Source organism: Ochotona princeps, chromosome 12 (assembly GCF_030435755.1).
Source record: "Ochotona princeps isolate mOchPri1 chromosome 12, mOchPri1.hap1, whole genome shotgun sequence".
Taxonomy (NCBI): domain Eukaryota; kingdom Metazoa; phylum Chordata; class Mammalia; order Lagomorpha; family Ochotonidae; genus Ochotona; species Ochotona princeps.
Window position 1 is genome coordinate 4,804,119 of NC_080843.1, and position 12,662 is coordinate 4,816,780.

The window sequence follows — 12,662 nt, forward strand, 5'->3', positions numbered from 1 at the left end:
ATGATGATGATGACTTAGGAAAGCCTGTGCTTGGAAAGGAAATTAAAAAAGTCTTTCTTTAGTGGGATAAGATAACCTTAAGTTTATATGCTAAGGAGTACCTGTGTGAGCAGGAGTGAATACTAAGAAAATGATAAAAAAATAAACATGTCAAGTTTTGAGGTGACATTTTGATGGGGATGAGCTATGATACAAGCTGAATGTGGCATGCTGAAGTCACTGGTCCTGGAAAGCAACGTGGTCTAAGGAAGCAGAGTCTCAGCAATAGAATCACCAGAGTTCCATCTTTGGGACTCTGACCAGAAACACATGGCCATTTTGCCACATGTGTTATTGATTCATCATGTTTATTTCCACAGGTTTGGCCAGTGCAGTCCTTGGACATATGTGACAGAGTTGAGTACAGAAGGTGAGTAGAGGAAATTGAAAATATTTCTGAGTCTCTTAATGGAGTCGAGGAAGACCAGCTACCTTGTAACTTTGTGAGTAAGTTAGGTTGAAATGGTTTCTGCTGACACCCGAGGGGAGTAGGATGCAGATGGTTGAAAGGACACTCTAAAAATAGAAGTATTTATGGAGGGGTGGTAGGCATGCTATGCACAGGATAACAGATCCGAGCTCCTATTTCCAGGCTAAGCACTAAGTGTATAGAAGAACTTGGGTATCAGATATTGGCAGCAACTTCATGTCTCAATATGGTTTTCAAGAGAATGAGTGCTTTGAACATGGGGGACTAGGATGAATTTGTTTTCATAAGGAGTTTTGATTAAGCCATCGGTAAATAGCTTCAGCAGTCAAGTCTGTGTGGTGTTTGTTATTGTTTTGTTTGGGTTTGAATGTAAGGTATCCTGAGGGTTTTAATTTAATCTTGAGGGTTCCTTTCTGAAAAGTTATCCTGTGTATGTGGAAGTCCAGCCATAATGTCACAGCGGTACTTGCCATCATGAACAGCAAGCTGTTGTGTGAGACAGACACAAACTCATCATAAATTATTTGGTCTAGATAAGGATCGTTTTGTTACTGTCACTGCATTCATCAGAGATACACTGTGATGAATTATACGCAATGCCTGGTCTGTAAACATTCATCAACAGACAATGGTGACCAGGTTGAGGGAAGTTTATCCATTTAATATTAAGGTATCAGATACTCTTTGAACTTGTCTAGAAAGCATTTTATGAAGCTATAAATATGGGAGCTCATCGAAGCTGGATTATACATAGTTGTGTATATACAAAACATGCCCAACATGCCTATGCTGAATACAAACACAGTATTCTAATTTGTAGTGTATCACACAAAGTTGTACAAAGGTATCCATGTAAGCCCACCATTAAAGAACATTAAATTGATAAAATGGAAATGGAATACTTATTTGTTAACGATTCTGCAGTGTGCTTCATTATCATATATCAAGTTAAACTAGGGGTGGCGCCGTTTCTGCTCAAATCTGTACAATGTCAGTTATCTAGAACATAATTACATACCAGTACATAAAATACATCAATTATTTTAAAAACCTATGAAATTCAAAGTTACAGAGCAATTAAATAGATGCAGAATATAAATTTTGGGCCTATTTGAATAACAAACTTAGGTGAGGGGCATTGGATAGACAAAGGCTAAATTTTATGAAATGTTTGCTCACTTGTAAGATTTCATAAAATTTAAATTAAGTTAAGCTTTCCTAACAGCTTTTCACTTCTGGCAATATAGGAGACTACATATTCTAATTTTCTAGTCTCAAATAAAAAGAAAAATACCTCTAAAAGCTCTTGGGTAAATGTTTTATGAATGATCAATTCAGCAGGAAGAAAGAATTCTCTGTCGAAAACTGGAGAAACAGGGAGGCAGAATTTGAAAGGTTTGACTTTGAATAGATTGGCCTAAAATACTAAATTTCCGATTAGTTTGCACCTTCTCCTAGAATACAGGAAACGGGCACAAACCACCATCCCCCTGAGAAGCTGGAAGTTTCTCATGAGAGGTACTCCCATAAGCTACAACCATCAACACGACGCTCAGCCGCTTCTCCAGCTGCAGCCAGAACTGTGCAGACACCTGTCGCTGAGTGGAAACTTCACTCATGCACACTAAACCACACACACACACTTCCCTTCTCTGAGGAAGCAGAAAGGAAAAAGCAAACCTCGTATTCAAACTCTTTGCTTGATTTAAAAAAAAATGTATAGTATAACATACTCGAGGAATCCCCAAGTAAACCCAAGGAATTCACTAAATGTCCTGTGATTTTCAGAGCCAGCGGACAGTGCCTGGCTTTTCTCAGCATAACCCTTCCTCCTCTATGTTACCTGAGATTCTGGTGGGAAGCAAAAGATGGAAACCTTCAGCCAGGAGAAGCAAAAACTGCTTCCCAGTTCTTGCTGCTCACCCCTGTGCCCTAGACTCCAGGGAAAACATCAGCGTGGAGAGATCTGTTGTGACTTCTGCTGAGGGCAGGCAACTGTATTTAGCAAACAAGACATCTCTTGCAGATAAAATGGAGAGAGGCCTGAGAGCAAGCGTCCCTGTTATGAAGCCTGTTCCCTCTGTGCTCACTTACAGGCATCGGCCCCTCAAAGGCGGGTAACCTGCGGCAGTTAATGAGGGACGGGAGTGAGGAAGGTGAGCTCTATAAGGTTCCAAATTATATAAATGGCGAGAAAAGTAGTACTTTAGCTTTAAACTCATCCAATGATAAGTGTTTACTAAATGGTAGTTGTGTCAATATAGTTTTAAATATCACCTTATGATACTTAGCGCTTTTTAGATCTACCGTAAAAACATGCTTTGAAAAGAATGAAAACTAACTCTAGATAATTCAGCTCCAACCACTTTAAGCACACTGCTTCTAGCAAGAGGGTAGGGGGCAGGAAACCGAAATTAAGTGCAAGGGCTTCTCACCGAGGTATGGCAAATCCTATTAGAGTTGGTAATTTCCCTGACTGGAGACAGGACAGGGCTTCTATTGTCTTGTCTCTTTCAGCTGAAATTTCTTATTTATCCTCCATGTTTGTTTCATTTTCAGGTAATTCAATCTCTGTTTCTACATTCACCATGCCAGGCTGGTTTCGTCCTTTGTTTTTCTTATAAGTGACTATGGCGGACAGAGTTAATATGGAACCTTTTTATGAACACATTTGAGCTGCTTTTGAACTAGGTTTAGTTGACAGTATCTCTTCAGGCTTTCAAAATGGATTGTCACCATACAAAATTGTATTCCTTTGAAATGTGCTTGTCTGAAAAGCTGGAGCACAGGTTTCTCTTCCTTGTGAAACAAACCAATCTGGAACTTGAAGATGATACGCTGCTTCGGCTCTTGTTGACACATCACGCAATTTGCATGTGAAGGTCTGAAGTTTAATTATTCTGCATTTCTAAGTCAAGATACCTTTACATACCACTCATTTATAACTTCTGGAGAATTCTGCGGTTCTCTCGTGCATTTCCAGAAATAACCCCGGGAGGTGGACTAACAATATTGTATGTAGCGTATAATATTTGTTGGGTAAGAGATTTGCCCCAGCACACTGCCCATGGCAGTGCCAATTCCAAACAACGTTCAAGGGTCATGGGTAAGACGAGGTCACTTGGCAGTTTTAAGGGAGAGAGTTGTAGCTTGCTCCAGGCCACGTTTCTATCTGGGCCTATTGGATTTCTTGAGGAGATTCAGGATTTTGTGTCTGCTCCAGAGTTATTTATACAACCTGAAATTGTATTTTACTTTATTTCTTTGTAATTTTCATTCTTGCTTAATGTTTTAGCCCCCTAAAAGTTCCTGGGTCACAACATAGCCATTAGTATTGTTGTGTTGTAGAAGAGCACTTTAGAAAATTTCTGGGAAAATGGCATTCAAATATAAGATTATGTCATTGCAAAAAAAATGTTGAAATCCATGCATAGTATTTTCACAACAGACATTTTTCCATGAACCTTTAAAATACCCTTGTAATATTAAGAAGTCCCAGAAAATGAATAGTAAACATGGTTCATGAGAAATTCATGTGAACAAAACTGATTAGCATAACAACTGAGAAAACAAGACTCTCAAAATTAAATTTACCATAGCTTCAAGTTCTGTAGCAAGCAAACAGGTACACATGACTCTATACTAAAGTTGCCAGAGAGTCCTTGAAAGAATTTGCAGGAAAGGAACAAATATGACCTTCTCTGTAGGAGATGAATGTACGAGGCAACAACCTGAGCTCTAATGTGCTAGTGTATAGAATGCTTAGTGTGGCTGTCATTGCCGGTGTCCGTGTGGATTACCTGTGTCTACCAAGCCAGGCTTTGGTCAGATTCTATGCTTGCTCTCATTGCCACAATGGCAGAGGCACTGGGAAGAATCAGACAGACGTCTGCTGCATCCTGAAGTCTTAGAAAATTGTAGCTCAAGGAGCAGTTCAAAGACTATATTAATTAAACAACTAATGAGATACTGGGAGAAACCACTCCTCCAAGTTGATAGCAATTTTGAATCCCTTGGTGGAGCTTTTAGAAGCAACACTTTAATTTGTCCCTAGCTTCAAAGTGTTTCAGTCCCGGGCAATGGAATGGGATAATCTATATTATAAATTTGCTCACAACCATGACATTTCATGAGATTCCATCGGTAATTTTGTCTTTAAAAGACATACTGTTGAAATTGAATTTTAAAGTGGGTGTTTCCTTGGCAGTCTCACATAAAAGGATGATGTGTTAGACATTAGTGATACGGAAACAAAAGATAAAAATTTACTGTTAGCTCACTTGTCTTTAATTTCCAAGAAACTTACTCTTGAATTTAAACTTAGACTTAATGTGAAATATTATAGTTATTGCTTTATTCTCTATGAAGCAAGCAATCTGTTCAATTTATTCATACTGGTGGTCATTTAAAAAGTCTTAGCAACCTGTGTATTATCAGAAATAGTAGCTTTAACTTGATGTGGCATAGTGATAAGTAAAGTTACAGCATTTTAAAATTTCATGGATTTTATTACTATAGTACCAGAGAAGGGGATAATGTAATTTTTTTTCATAATTTGACCACAAAAATTGTAGGAAATTTCCAACATGTCACAATTTTTATTCTGACATGAAAATTTCTTGACCGACATAATGACTACCACTGTTTCATTTTCAAACTTATTAAGCAGTCTGAGGGTGAATTGAGTTTCAATTCCAGGTTATGGTTATAATTACTAACTGCAAAAATCCCTGTTGCCTTTCATTAAGTAGTTCTAATATTTAACCGAGACTACAGGGTGTCTGTACGCAGCATAGTACCAGGCTTAATTACCCACACACTTACAGAAACACTGAGGGTACCTTTAACAATGAAATGGATTATCAAAAAATTACATTTTTAATTTAACTTTTGACTTTAATCTTCTCAGTGATTAAATACACATCTCCGCATTTTTCTTTCAATGAAGACTTTATACTAAATAAATGAAGCATAAAGTGAGGAAGGCAAGAAAAAAAATACAACCCTTTTAGTTGTAACGTCAGTGGTTAAGTGTAACAGACATGAACAAGTTACACTGTGCGGGCAGGTGAGGACAGGCGGTCCTGACCAGTGCTGTGCACTGTCCTCTCCTACTTCCTGAGCTGAACCAGAAACAAAAAGCTGGCTGCCCTTGGCCCCAGCCTTTTGCTCCCACCTCTCTGCTTCTGATGGAGTACTCACCTCTCCAACCACTAAGCAACTTTGAAAGGGAAGCATTTGAAAGGCATCGGGCCTCTCTGTGCGCATCTCTTTGAAAGCGGCCACCTTCCAGGTTAGCTTTTAAGGGAAGTCCAAGGTGTTAGCAACCTGAAAGTAAAGGGAAGTTTGCCCATTGAAGCATAACCACAGGAGAGGGAAATCCGGAGCTTCCGGGGAAATGGTATCACGACATTAGGGATTAACCTCTTACGAATTAGAAACGTGTGAAATTATTGAAACAGAAACAACGTGCTCTTCCCTGAAATACAACCAGTGCAAATGAAGTGATTGTTTGGTTCCAAAGCTGCCTTCCACTTGGTATCCACAAAATTATTTAGAAAAGCATTCTAACTTTGTCCATCTCTGTGGTACCTGAAAGATACAAAGGCAAGTATTTTATAGTGTTAGCTATGATGTGAGGCCATGAGCAACCTTCCTCCTCTATTTAATTATGAACATGCATCTCGTAGGCATGGAAATCTTACACTTTGCTGACAAGGATCCCTCGCAGAGTGAGGGGCCAGCACAGCCGCAGTGCCTCCTGGGTCCTGGGAGGACCCCCAGCAGGAGGTGGTGGCCCCTGATGCAGGGTTCTGCCTGTCATTGAGGGGGTGAGGGGAGTGTCCTGGCCTGTCTTGATCTGCATACCTAGTAGAGGATTAAGCTCAGCTGAAAGCAAAGGGTGGGATCCTAAGGGGCCCTCCAATCTCCATACCAGGGGAGATGATTTCTGCAGAACAGAAGTCAGCCTGTTCTCTTGCCTTTTCTGAGTCCTGGGGATTTCGTCAATTGCCTGGTTGTAATGTGTCTTATTTCAGGGAGCATTTTTCTCACCCTTGAGATGCGGTGTTCAGATCAGACATCATTGACACGCTTTTCTGCAGTGTTCATCCAGTCTCCAGAGGCAGGCCTGAGTGTTTCCAGTTGAGTTCTTCTTTACTTGAGTTAATTTTCAGAGGCATTACTGAATCGAAGATCCAAAGAGAGGCATTTCCTTGTTACTGTTGTTAGTGCCATGGTAAGAACACTTAACGTGAAGCAGAACCTATTGGCACAGTTTCTAGCAGTGTTCGCTGAAGGTGTGTTGCCATGAGGCAGAGCTCTAGAATGTGTCTTCATGCACGAAACAAACTCCATACCAGGTGAGCAGCAACTCCTCATCCCTCCCCCAGCCTGGAGACAGTCTGTATGAACGGGGAGGCATTGCGCCAGGTGATTCCACTTGCATAAATTATGAAGCTGATACAAATAGATCATGAGGTTTCCATTTTTAAATCTTCATCCTCTTAAAATGATTAGAAGGAAGTCACCTTCAGTTGATGAAAATGAGAAAGTATTAGAAGCCCCCGTGACACCACCTCACTGCCTTGGATCTGACCTAACAGCTTGTGAAAAACAGGTGTGGCAACGTGCTCATGGCAGGCTCCTGTGAGAGAAACTCCGGGCCGGGGCGCAGAGCCTAGAAAGTGAAACACATGCGTGATACTCTACAAAAGGTTAAGAATTGGGTTGGTTCAGTTAGCTATTGTAAAATGGATTGTAGCATTTATAATAACATTAATTTAGCAATGTTTTGGTATTGTATAACAATAGCACCCTTTCAATGAAGTGCTTAGGGTCAGTCTACCTCTCTTAAACCACAGAGAACACTTACACCTTGTGCTCTTAGTATGAAGTGTTGCTATCCTTAGGAGCTGACAAGGAAATTTTATGTTAAGAAGCTAACATTTCACTTAATCTCTCAGCAATTGTTATTATTTATGATAAACATGAGTTAATCACAAAGTTTAGACTTAAAGATATTGCTTCACAATTGTGAGAGAAATGCAACTTAAAGTGCACCCTTCTTTCTGAAACAATGTCACACTTCTGAGAGTGTTTTTGGTAACAAGAAGAAATTAATTTAAGGGCACAGTGAAGTAGCCTAGTAGCTAAATCCCATATGGGCATCAATTAGTGTCCCCACTGCTCTACTTCCCATCCAGCTCCCTGCTTGTGGCCTGGGAAAGCAGTTGAGGATGGCCCAAAGCCTTGGGCCCCTGCACCCACATCTGGCTCCTGCTTTTGGCTCAGCTCTGGCTGTTTTAGCCACCGGGAGAGTGAACCAGCCAATTAAAGATGGTTCTGTCTCTGCTTCTATCTGTAAATCTGACTTTCCAAAACAATAAACAAACCTTTAAAAATAGAAGAAAATCATTTAAATAGTAAGCTGATTGCATTGTTTGAGTATCAATAATATAAGCAGTAACAATGATAATTTGTTGCTTTGTAGGCCTCTCTAATTTTCAGAGGTAGTATGGCTACTTTTTTTCCCAAAGATGTTCTAATTGAAAACAAGAGGATTCATAGTATCAACTAGTATCATATTAACCACAATCACCCACCAACAAAAACAAAACAAAATAAAATCTACAAAAATTGCAAAAACTGGGTTGGGCTATCCTTGCAGTGGGTTAAGCCAAATGTTAGGACAGCCTCATTCCGTGCTGGAGTGCTAGAGATGGAGTTAAGTCTGAGCTTCCTAGCAATCTTGCTACTAATACGCATCTTGTCCACGAACCAGTTCCCCGTGTAGAATCCGGGTGCTTGCAAGCAGAGGATTAACCAGTAGATTTATCACATCAGTTCCTTGTATATATTTTTTAAACATATTTTTAGAAACTATTTTCTAGAATCCCAGTTTCACATGTGAACTAAATTAATAAGGTTAGTTAAGAGAAGAACTCTGAGCTTTGCTCATCATTGGGACTTGAGTATCAAACATCCCTTTTCATCTCATCAGCCATAAAACAATGTCTTGATCCAAATAAGCCTGCTGTCTATTAATGAATAGCTTCTTAACTAGTGTGTCCAAGGCAAAAAGACGGGCTGATTTCTTCTAGGTAAAGGAGCAGACTATTTGGAATTAAAAAGACACAGATGTAAATTTCATGCCAGAGTGTAACTGGAAAAACTTGGTCATATTCCCTGATGTTTTGATTATTTGTTCCCTTTAATAATTGCAGGAAATAATGTGAGGTGAGTTACATGGCTAGCAGGAAGAGCTTGGCAGATGCTCCACCGCATGTTTAATGTTACATGTTATGGGGAGGCGTGGTGCTGAGAACTGGTGGACTTGGGAAGACGTTCCACATGTTTCTAGTAGGTACCATGGCCATGCTGCTGCTGTGTCTGCACTTGGGTAATCACTGTGCATGCGCATCATGGTCTCTGCAGGAACCAGTTCACCCGGGGTTTTCAATGCGAGTGCTGCTCGAACTTGAAGACCACAGGTGACTGCTCTGCAGCGCAGCTCTTTGGCCTGTCCCATAGGGAAAAAAACTTGAAGCTCTTTCCAGAACTGCGAGAAACAAAGCGGTGGCTCTTCTGAATGCCTTGTGCATAGTAGCCACTCAGGAATTCCTACATTAGTTGGTGAAGTAAACGTCTTGTTATTTTAATTATAAATGTCTACACCAATTAGTAAAGCAATGTCTGTGGTATTTTACAACTGAGGGAGAAGCTACGTTGGTCCTGCAGTGTTTCCCTGGCTGCTAAACTCAGCCAATTTCCAGCTGACACCCTTTGGCTGAGCTCTACCTGCCACCTTTTTTGCCTAAAGCACTTTTTTGGCACTTTTCAAGTAGGTGTGAAGGAAGAAAAGCAAGCATTTATGACAAAGAACAAAACTGAATCTCCTTAGGTGTTTTAATTGGAACATGTATTTCTAGCGCAGAGGCTCACATGGATGAGTGTCGTGTCTTTTGTCCTGCAAGTTGTTGATTTTTTCATTCAAGAACAGTGCTGTTTCCTAAGCATCCCCATCTGCTTCTCTAGAATTGTGCAAAACTGAAGTATTCATAAATATTTACTTTAAAATCGATTTCTTGCTATAGAGCAAATAGAAAAATGTAGCTAGCTCTATTTATACCTATTCTTGTCATCACATACTTAAGCTGTCATGAAAAAAATAGCTATGTTTGCTCTTTGTGTTTTTATCATTCACTTAATTTAAAAATGGTTTTTAGTTTTCAAGTTGGATATAAGAAAATGCTTTATGGATTTTTGCTGTCTTTCATTTGCCCTAAACTTCCTCAAGCAAAGCAAAACACAAGGCAGCTTTTATTTATTTATTTATTTATTTTTTGACCTGGAAAACTTGAGAACTTTGATTCGTTCCACCTACTTTCATGCAATTTAATTTGGGTTCCTTTTCCTAGATAGCTTAGAAGACAAAGTTTCTTTCAAAGAGATCACTTTGTCAAATCCACCTCAACAAGTCCAAATCAATGGCTTCCTTGCAGAGAAAGCCCGGGGAGAGAATTAACAGGAATCACTCCAGGGTGCGGCTGCTCCTGGTTTTTTATGCTTAGTTGCTTGTCATTTGGCAGAAATCAATGCTTCTCTTTACAGCATGGAACAGGAGGAAACCGAGCAGACCAAGTTATCACTCCTCAGAATGTGGATCAGACACTGCTGCTGTCGCTCCCACATGCGCCCTGCAAGTACCACTTGGCTCAGTCACCGGGAGCTGTGCTTAGCAGAGCGCTCATTTAAAGTAGACCCAGGTGACAGCTCTATTATTTTTGCACGTTCAAATGCATACACAGCTGTTCTTATTTATCTCAGCTGTACTTGCACGCATTTGTTGTAATTATTAGTTTCTGATGCAGTTAAAGATAAATATCTCAAATGTCTATCAAGGCTAAATTAAATTACGGAAATCACACTTTTCACCCTCACCCCATTTGGCCCTGACTTGCTGCAGGAAATTGTCGCAGCTTAGAAGTGAGAGCTTCATTTCATTTCACCAAACATGCTTCCCTCAGCGGTGTGCAAGTCGTGATTAGGCCCAACACAGAATGCTGCTACGGCTGCTCCCCATTGTGTTGTCAAGAAAATCAAGAATCATTTCTCCATAATTCCTTTGGCACACATACACTGTTTTTGAATTATTTTTGTTTTCAAGGCAGATGAAAAGCACTAATGTCAGCATGATTGTCATTGCAGCTCTCTGTTCTTTCCCTGAGCCGGTGCTGGGCTGCAGCGCTTCGTCTTGTGGCTCCACTTGTGGTTTGTTCCTTGGACTCCATGTGTTACAAAACAATGGAGCCATGACTTCAGCTCTGACTGAGAAGGAGAAAGCACGCAGGAAATGCACAAGAAAGGGAAATACAGTAAAATGAATATGGAATAGCAAGATTTTATTTAAAAAAAAACTTGCACTACAATGTACACAAAAGATTGTATATGAAATTCATGATACTTCTTACAAGCTTACACACATACGTAAAATACGTATAATATATATATATATATATATTTTTTTTTTTTCAGAAAATGAACAAATCCTGTTGCTGAAGTGGCTCTGCATTGGATTCTTCCAGCTGGGAAGACTTCCTTCTGTGTGAAGTGAGACCTGCTCACACTCGCAGATCCTGGCTGCAGCCTTGGGGAGAGTGGTCTTCGCAGCTATGGTGCATCCTTGTTGCTGTGATCAGGTGCGTGTAAATTCATTAGGTGAGGCGAGTCATCCGGTTTATAGCAGTCCAGGCAGATGTAATAAATGACATTATTTTTTTTTCTGCTTGGTGAAAATACATTTTTTAAGGAGACCTCAATAATGCTAGGTTTCTTGGTCTCTTTCCCTTTGATTACCCTGATAATTTGAAAATCTCACCTGGGTGTGGATGTTTGTAATGGTGAAGACGCCACTTGGAACTCCTGCCTGACTTTCGGGAGTGCCTAGCTTCGGCGGCTGGCTCTGCTCCTGGCTGCAGCCACCTGCTGATGCTCCCTGGCCAGCGGAGGGAGAGCTCGAGCAGTGCAGTCCTGGCCACTGCAGTGATGTTTCCAGATCAAGTCTCTGGATACTGTTTCTCCTAATCCCAGTATGTTTGACCATAGTTGTAATGATTTTCTTCAAAGGGACATTTCGTTTTCCTCAATCCAACTGCCTTTTCTCTAGATTTCACTCTTTCCTCATAAATAATGATAAACCATATTCCGGATGTATTTATGTAACTAATGAAATCAGGGTATGTGGTGAACTGTTTATGGTGGCCTGTTTTTGAGTGAGTGTCTGTTGAAAGTTACATCAAAAACTCACAGTCTAGGTCACTGTCACAATTTCATTAGCTGAAATACACAATGTTTTGATTCTTTCATTTGTATGTTTTTGAGTTGGAGTATATGACAGGTGATAATAAAAGATGTTAACTGAAGTGCTCATTAAAATATTTGAAGATGCACTTTAACACGTTTTAAAATTATTGAGGGACTCCTTATTAACATTAAGCATTTTAGATGAAAGTTTCAAAAGTACGTAAAAGTCAAAACTACATAGCAGTTTCTCATCCAACTTTTTATAAAAATGATCCAGTGATTTAAGCACACTTATTTAAGGACCAAATACACCTGCATACGGAATTATATTCATTTATGTATTATTACAGAAATCAGAAAGTATTTCTTTTTTTGTTATATTTTTATTTTGAATTTTTGAATTTTTGTGGTACAATTTCATATAGACTGGGATTTCTCCCAAACTTCCACCCCCCGACAGATTTTCCCCATGTTGCTACAATAGTACATTCCTTCATAATGAGTCATTATTCTATCAGCCTTTTATTTAGGTGTGGCCTGACATTGTTGGTACAGACAATGTCAGACCTGCTTCCAAACAAAAAAAAAAAAAAAAATGGACTCCAAATGAAACGGTTGGAATTGTGTACTCAGAAAGTACTTCTTACGTCATATCAACCTTTGTATTTCTTTGTCTACTCCTCACAGCTTTTGCAAAAAAATATACTGACTTTGAATTGGGAAAATAAGATCAATTGTTTGTAAATATGCTTTTCATCAAAAATGGGTCTCCACACACATCATTTCTGAAGCCACTCCAACCTTCTAATATCTGAAATCATGACCTGTGTGTTAATCTTTTTTGTTACTAAAGCAAGTTGCCTGAGGTTGGAAATTCCATGGAGAAAAG